This window comes from Chanodichthys erythropterus, chromosome 14 (genome assembly GCF_024489055.1).
Source record: "Chanodichthys erythropterus isolate Z2021 chromosome 14, ASM2448905v1, whole genome shotgun sequence".
Lineage (NCBI taxonomy): Eukaryota > Metazoa > Chordata > Actinopteri > Cypriniformes > Xenocyprididae > Chanodichthys > Chanodichthys erythropterus.
Genome location: NC_090234.1, coordinates 19,973,401 through 19,982,474, shown reverse-complemented (window position 1 = coordinate 19,982,474; position 9,074 = coordinate 19,973,401).

Genomic DNA, 9,074 nt, shown 5'->3' with positions numbered 1-9,074 from the left:
GGTTCAACCTTAATGTTATGAAGTGACGAGAATATTTTTTGTGTGCAAAAACAAAACAAAAATAACAATTTTATTCAAAAATTTGAACCGTTGTCATACGTAGTGAACTCAGTGCAGGCTTCCTTGTTTATGTCCGAATGCCAACTCAGTATTGGCTGAAGCTGTACATGTGAGCAGCACAACGCATTCATGTGATAATGGCCAATAATGAGCCAGCATTTGGATGTAAACAAGGAAGCCTGCACTGAGTTTACTATGTATGAGAATGGTTCAAATTGTTGAATAAAGTCATTATGTTTGCGCACAAAAAGTATTCTCGTCACTTCATAACATTAAGGTTGAACCACTGTAGTCACATTAACTATTTTAACCATGTTTTTAACTGCCTTTCTGAACATCAAAAAGTGCAATGATGTTGCTGCCTATGTGTATCAGATACCCTCGGATTTCATCAAAAATATCTCAATTTGTGTTCCCAAGACAAACAAAGGTATTACGGGTGTGGAACGACATGAGGGTGAGTAATTAATGACAATTTTTTTTTCCAGTCGCATCTGAGGCAGTAAGTGAATCGCATTATGTTTTCATCAACTTACAGGCTATGAAGATTCCTGTGGCTATGTTTTTTTTTTCCTATTGACTCGACGACAAATGCTACACTAAGACACCAATATTATATTATATTATATTATATTATATTATATTATATTATATTATATTATATTATATTATATTATATTATATTATATTATATTATATTATATTATATTATATTATATTATATTATATTATATTATATTACTGCATAAACTTTCAAGCAGCACTGTATATATTGGTGTTTCTTGAGTAATAAAAATGCTGTACATATTCAAAGAACTAGGGTGGAGTTAGAGGTTTTACCGATAGTTTGAGGATCCAATGGAGTTACAAAGTTTAGTCAAGTTCTTTTAATACTTTTCATACTTTTGGTTAAATATTTGCAAAACCCACAGACAGACATAAAAGGTGACCAATAGTAATGATTTATGAAAAGAAAAAAAAAAAAGGAAAAAAAAAAACAGAAATGACAAAATATGGAGATACAAGTTTTCTATCTGACAGTGACGATATATAAATTAAGTACACATACACCCTGGGGTATTATTTTCTATCCAAATGCTGGTTTGAGCATGTTGGGTCATTTTTTGGTTTATTTTTTCCATGGTTGGATTACCCAGCTGTTGGGTTAGTGGCTGGGTCAATCTCAATCTGAAACAACACACCCCTCCCCCATCCACCCTCCAAGCAACTACGCAATTACCCAGCAGAGGCGTTAAAGGCACTAAGTTTTGCTGATAAACAGCATTGCAACCAGGACTAACCAGCACACTAGCCTGGAAATTCATGCTGGTTTAAAGCAGATCTTTGCATTCAGGAGGAAGAAACTGAAGGAGTGAAAGCGCAAAAGAAACAAGCTATAAAAGTGGAAACCTACATGGCTGAGTGAGCTAAATCTCAAAAAAATATTACTAGCCACGCCAAGCCTAGAATCAGCCCACCATTACATTCTATTACCCATCAGGGGAGCCAGGGAAGAAGTGGCCGCAGATTGCAGTGATTAAAAACAAACTCTGCCAGTGAGCAGTCAGAAAGGAGGGGCTGCACTTCACTTTGTGGGAGCTGAATAATACAGCTGCTCTTCCATACGGAGAGGGGCTGGAGTCGGCTCACTCTGTCTGTCTGTGGCCTTGGGGACGCCTCTTGAAATGCCTGCAACGGCCAACAAAAATAACCAGCGCCGACTTCCCACTGTCGCCACAATCCACCACTGCACACCTTCCACTGACATGTCTCAGCCACAACTAAACCCAGACAAAGAGAGTGAACATTCACAAAAATAGATAAACATGGGACATTAGCTCCTCAGATTCTTAGGCTCGAAACATACTGTATGCAACTATGTGAGCGCAAACGCTTCTAGCTACGCAAGCTTGATTTCACACATTGCTACGTTCCAAAGTGTGTTTAAACCACTAGCTTAATGCAAATCTCTGTAGTAATTGACTTTTAAAAAAAATGCACCTTTTAGTGGTATTGGTGCAACTTCAGAGTTCAGACATGGCTTCCTTTCCATGGTAAATATTGCCTATCCAATAGTTGGCTCAAGAATCTTGTGTCTCATATGTTAGTGGTTAAACTACAAGTATGTAGTGCCAAAATTTTGAATTCTTAAAAAAAAGTTCCCACAAAAATATTAAGCAGCACAACTGTTTTAACATTTATAATAATAATAATAATAATAATAATAATAATAATTCTTGAGCACCAAATCAGCATATTAAAATGATTTCTAAATGATCATGTGACACTGAAGACTAATGATTAAGAGTAATGATGCGGAAAACTCAGTTTTGCCATCACAGGAATAAATGACATTTTAACATATATTTAAATAGAATATATATATATATATATATATAATTTTTTTTTTTTATGTATTTAAAATATGAGCGAAGAACAAAACACTAAACTTGGTTAAGATATTTATCTGACAAAATTATTTGGCAAAAAAGGCAAACTACAGCTACAGGTTTAAATTTACTATGCAAAAAGCAAAAAACAAAGAGCTCACAGAAAAAAAAAAAGAAAAAAAAAAGAAAAAAAAACATACATTGACTACAACATAATCACTTAATATTTTGTTGGTTCTCTCGTTTTTGCATTTTGCTATATTTCATAGTGTTCTCACAAATAAAACAATTGACTCCAAGCATACTGTAACTATGCAATATGCTTAGAATGTTTTAAATATTTGAATAAATATTGAATTGAATTAAAGGATTTGTTCACTTTCAAATGAAAATTAGCCCAAGCTTTACTCACCCTCAAGCCATCCTAGGTGTATATGAATTTCTTCTTTCTGATGAACACAATCGGAGAAATATTAATAAACATCCTGATGCATCCGAGCTTTATAAATGGCAGTGAACAGGGGTCATGAGTATGAGCTGAAGAAAGTGTCTCCATCCACATCCATCCATCATAAACGTACTCCACACTCAACTGTCATTATAAAGTGAGTTTGGAGTAAAAACATGTTATTAAATGTTGTCTTTTGTTGGACAAGATGTTAATAAATGCTTCTCATGTCTGGAAAGATGTTTGACGCGTGTTGTTTTTTTCAAATGCACATTATAAGCGATTCAAACTCACAGTGCTTTCAGATGGATTAGCATTTGGAGCCATACTTCATTGACAAGCCGTGCATAAAAAAAAAAATAATCGCAGCTTTGCGATTTCATAATCGGACTAAGCCAAATCATTTAAGCACAATTTCAATGTCTTTTTTTTTAATTGTCCGATTAATCGTGCAGCCCTAGAAGGCGGTCTGGCAGAAGCTACATATTTTTTTTTTTTTTTTTTACACAAACGCATCGCTTCACTTCAGAAGGCCTTTATTAACCCCCCAGAGCCGTGTGGAATACATTTATGATGGATGGATGTGGATGGAGGCACTTTCTTCAGCTTATACTCACTGATCCTGCACACTGCCATTACAAAGCTTGGATGCATCAGGATATTTATTAATATATCTCAGATTGTGTTCATCAGAAAGAAGAAAGTCATATACACCTTGGCTTGAGGGTGAGTAAAGCTTGGGGTAATTTTTATTTAAAAGTGAACTAATCCTTTAAACGGCAAAGATGACAATTTTTCTTAGGCTGGACATCACTTTTGGCCACCACTGTATATCTATCATGCCCTACTAACTCTACTAAATCCACAGTGATACAAGAATACATGTTAAGCATGTACAACTGTACCAAGGATCAAAATCTGCATTCACATAGTGTACTTGTGTAGTGTGCTTCTTGAAGTAAAACATATGAGCATATTCTAACCACATATTATAGTATAGTTTTCATTTTACACGGAGTAAGTATATTCCTGTTTGTCATTGTGAGGCAGGAAAGGTGTGGAATTCCTCAGCACTCATAAGTAACGGTATTAATTCAGTCTATTTCCATTTGAACACACAGCCAGTGGCAGCGTAGCAATTGTGCTGTCAGAGGACAATGGACTCAGTGGAGACGCAGAAAAGAAAGAGGAATGGGAGGGGGGTGTTGATGATTTGAGTTCAGCGGCATGTTAAAGCATCACGCTAGAGGCAAATAAAAGACTATAAAACACTCCTGGATGGCACCCTCCAGATCAGGCTTCCACTCCATCATTGTAAACCAATCTTTGAATATCACCCATGACTGACAGTGTAGGATTCAATCCTGAGAGTTTCACATAGCAGATTTGCGACTTCTTGGATTTAGAGCACTCAGCCAATTCTGCTCTTGTTATCTGAGTAATTCCACAACTTTGTAAATTCACCGCATTCTCTGATAAATAGAGAAAAATTATATATAGAAAAATTCTATAGAGAAAAGTTCAAGTACTCAGACGTGACAGTATTGATCGATTATTTAAACACAATAACAGAGTGGCTTGAGTGTTTTACATCTTCAAAACAGTTCACACTTATTAAAATCAGTAACAACTGTACAGAAGCATTGGAGAGTTGATCTGGTGCAATGTCACAAAACCAACAAGTTCTTTTATTTCTCTACTCCACAGATGTGCCAAAAGGGCCCTCATATTTAATTTTGTGTTTTACCATGCACTCTGATTCGTCTGATGGCAATTGACATCAACACTGAGGTCAACATTGACATTTTCAACAATTCAAACACGGAGCCGCTTTGAATATTTATGGCACTCAGACAGGTATGTTCTATGCAACTGAGCTGATAAAATCATTTCTAGTTTTAACATTATTTGTTCTTTAGATATTCCTCTTTAAAAAGAAAAAAGTATCAGCTGTATGCAAAGTGACCCACACTTGTTTTTTGACCACTGAAAATGTGTACAATTTACCAATTTGCTCATGGAGCCACATTAAGATCTCCATATCTCTGAGACTGAACCATCGAGGGCCTTTAAAATGAAGAGACCACATGGAAAGTTTGTTAAGAACCAGAATCTAAAAGGATATTAAGATATCTTTAATCCTTCTTTACTTACAGGCATGCAAACTTGAGGCAAAAAAAACCCACAAGAAGTGCTTTTTACCATTTTTGAACTTTCACTGTTGGCATATAATGAAACAAAGTTAGCAATCTTTGTTTCATTATATTAACAGATTTTACTGACAAAACCACATAACAAAATTGAACCAAAATTAAAATAGAAACTAAATTTATAAAAATAAAAGTGAATTCACAATATTAATAAATAGAATGTACATAATTCTAAAATAACACTTGAAATAACACTAGCAACTATCCTGAGCTGTAATGTCAACGAAAACAGATAGTAAAAGTCCATTTCACTCTTTGAAAAGGCATGCTACTGGTAAAACATTTACATGAATATAATGAAATATTTGTGGTTTACATGTTAAAAGCAAAAAAAAAAAAAAAAAAAAAAAAAAACCAGAACCTGAACCTGACTACTTTTAAGTCTCTGTCAATGGAAAAACAGGCTTTGCGACCACAAAATATGTAGTTATGGCATCACCCAGCATTTGACAGTTTGCAGTTCACAACAAGGCATGTTTTTAAAAGTTTTGACACAACGTCGTATAAAAAGATTATGGCACAAGAATAAGCATCTATCTGACGCTTATGTACATTGACCAACCCTACCAACCCTACATAGCCTCTAATGGGACATGGTGGTGGAAAAAAATTGGGATGGGCGGAAAAAAAAAAAAAATTTCAATACTTTTGTGTTCCCCCCAAAATACTTTGCGTTCCCTAGCAAAACTTTTGCGTTCCCTCACAAAGATATTTGCATTCCCTCGCAAAGATATTATGGTTCCCTTGCTGTGAGCTCGGACAAAAACTTCCTCTTTAATGTCCCGCTGGCTGGCAGTAGTGTTTCAGTCAGCTCCATACGTTAATAATGCACACAAATAATACGCGACTCATAGAGTTTGAACTTGGACTCAAATATAAAGAAATGAGTCAGTGCTAAACTCAAGGAGTTCAGTGATGTTGCCAATATATTCACAGATTCGAAATTCCTGGATCAATAACTCCTTAGCTAAATGTTGTTAAAAAACAAATGCAGCTATTTCCAATCATAGTAACCTAGGCAACTAGCTACAACAACCTAATTTTCCTTAAATGTGCTTTATAATAAATTGGTCTCTATGAGCAGGCCGCGGAGAGACAAGTCTGAAGGGACTGTCTGAAAATGCAAAACCCAAAACCCTTTTGCTGAAGTGGGTGAGTTTTATATTATGAAAAATACTCAATAACTTCACTGTAACATACTGTACTGTCACCAAATTTAGTTAAAAAAAAAAATCACTGCTCTCCTGCTGGTTGTACTGGAACATTTAGTTTGATTTAAAAAAAAACAAAAAAAAAAAAACACAAGAACTAACTTTTATGATTATTTATTATGAAACAAAATCAATAACTTCACTGTTATTAGTAAAAATATTAAATAAATTGTAATGGCATTAAATTCAGCAAGCAATTATCATGCAAAAGCTGTTGTAAGTATGTAAGCTGCGTACTTTTATGTGCTACTTGCCAAACTAAGTGTTGTAGTATCTATAACCAGCAGGAGAGCAGTAATGTGTTAACTGAATTTGGTGACAGAACAGTGTGTTACAGTGAAGTTATTGAGTATTTGTATTATTCATAATATAAAATGAGCAAAATGGTTTTGGATTTTGCGCTTTTCAGATGGTCGCTTCAGACGTGTCTCTCCACCACCTGCTCATAGAGACCAATTTATATATTATAAAGCACATTTGAGGAAAATTGGGTTGTTGTAGCTCGTTGTCTAGGTTACTATGATTGGAAATAGCTGCATTTGTGTTTTAACAATGCTTAGCTCACATGTTATTGATCCGGGAAGTTCGAATCTGTATGTATATATATATATATATATATATATATATATATATATATATATATATATATATATATATATATATATATATATATATATATATATATATATATATATATATATATATATATATATATATATATATATATATATATATATATATATATATATATATATATTAGGCAACTTGACTTCAGCTTGACAGAAGCACTGACTGCATTTCTTTATATTTGAGACCAACAAGTTCAAACTCTATGAGTCGCGTATTATTTGTGTGCATTATTAACGTATGGAGCTGACTGAAACACTACTGCCAGCCAGCGGGACATTAAAGAGGAAGTGTTTGTCCGAGCTCACAGCAAGGGAACCATAATATCTTTGTGAGAGAAAACGCAAAAGTTTTGCGAGGGAACGCAAATATCTTTGCGAGGGAACACAAAGTTTCTCAGGGGAACGCAAAAGATTAGATTTTTTTTTTTCCCCTTCCATCCCAATTTTTTTCCACCATCACGTCCCTTTAGGGGCTCTGTACAACCCACTCCCAAGACCTTGGATGATTATCCAAGTAGTTAGGTAGACCAAATGACAAGAATTCCCATCCTAATGAGATGTTTCATTGACTACTAAAAGAAAACACAAATAACAAAACAGTAGCTTCTAACAGATGAGACTCTATGTGTTTTTTTTCCTGCTGAAAATAGAGAGTCCAGAGTTTTCCACTGCTTACAGGGCACCATTCACTGGAATCCCATCAATCAATGAGGCCTTATCTCTGCTGAAAGTGTCTGGCATACTTCCATGCAAATTTGCACAACACAAACACACACGCTCACGAGTCTGGCGCAGTTTGAACAGACAGAACAAAGAGAAGACAATATATTAATGACCAGTTATCAATTTCCTCTCTGTTGGTACCAGAAAAATATTTACTTTTAGCATAACCTATCTTGTTTACAAAAGCAGGGAGTGAGTTCCTTTCTGCGACAGCATCAAAAAGATCAGGAAGGTGGCTGTCATTAGAACACTATAGAGGGGTCATCTGAATTTATCTGAAGAAATATTCACACACTTAAATGCTTTATTTATAAGACTGACACAGTAGTTTTTTTTTTTAATTGAGAATAGCAAGTTCTACACATAACGATCGCCACTAGGTGCATGCTGGGTACAAATGCTCTGATGTCATGTACAACAAAACACTTTCACGATAGCAAGTTTTTCCGAGCCAAGCACTGCAGTTGCTCTTGACTAACTGTGTAAGCTAAAAGCACAATGGGAAATAGAGGGTGTGCATTGACATCACAGTTGGACTGAGTGGCAAAACATCCTTCAACATGACTGGCTTTGGTAGGGAAAACTGTGAAAAAGGGATTAAAACAAATGATTATCTGCTTAAATTAAAGGCAGTGTTTCTTACAACTTAAAGAACCAGTAGTCCATTGACGTGTGGCCAGGAATCGCGTTTCCTGACATTCATCAATGTCAGGTAAATACACAAAGCCTGTGAATGCTTAACCTGCTATTCATCATAATAAATACAATATAGATAGAGCTAAATCCAGATGATTACTTGTATCATTGTTATATATCATCATATCGCCCAACCCTAAAACTTGCTAAACCACCAAGGCATTACAATAAGACTGCTTGAAAACTATGTGTATTGTGAAGTGCTATAAGCCTAGAAATAAATTCGACTTGACTTTAAACAGCATTTGGATTTGATATTCTGGTTGTTTCGATATATTTTGTAGATATTAAATTAAGATATCTGGATAATTAAGTTGTTACCGTCTGCCAGATGATACAGAGTTCCATGGCTCATAATAGATGTTTTATAATAAATGCTGACAAAAACTTTACAGTTATACAGAATATGTTAAATATTTAATTGATGAGTTGTCAATACAATATATAACCTAGAGTATGATATTAGCCCAAAATCCAACATATCTGACACAAAATCATAACTGCAAATCCATGTTTTGCTGCCTGTATTCCTAGTTGTTTCTGCGAATTGCAGCGATCCGATTGTGGCTTCCCTTTTTTTAGCTTTCAGAAGTATGTAAATATAGGTAGGATTTCTTGTTGAATCTATTTGTACAGTCAACCACACAGCTCTTTCCCATTTTAGATGCGTTTTTGTATGTTTTCACTGAATTCAAGCTGAACACCAA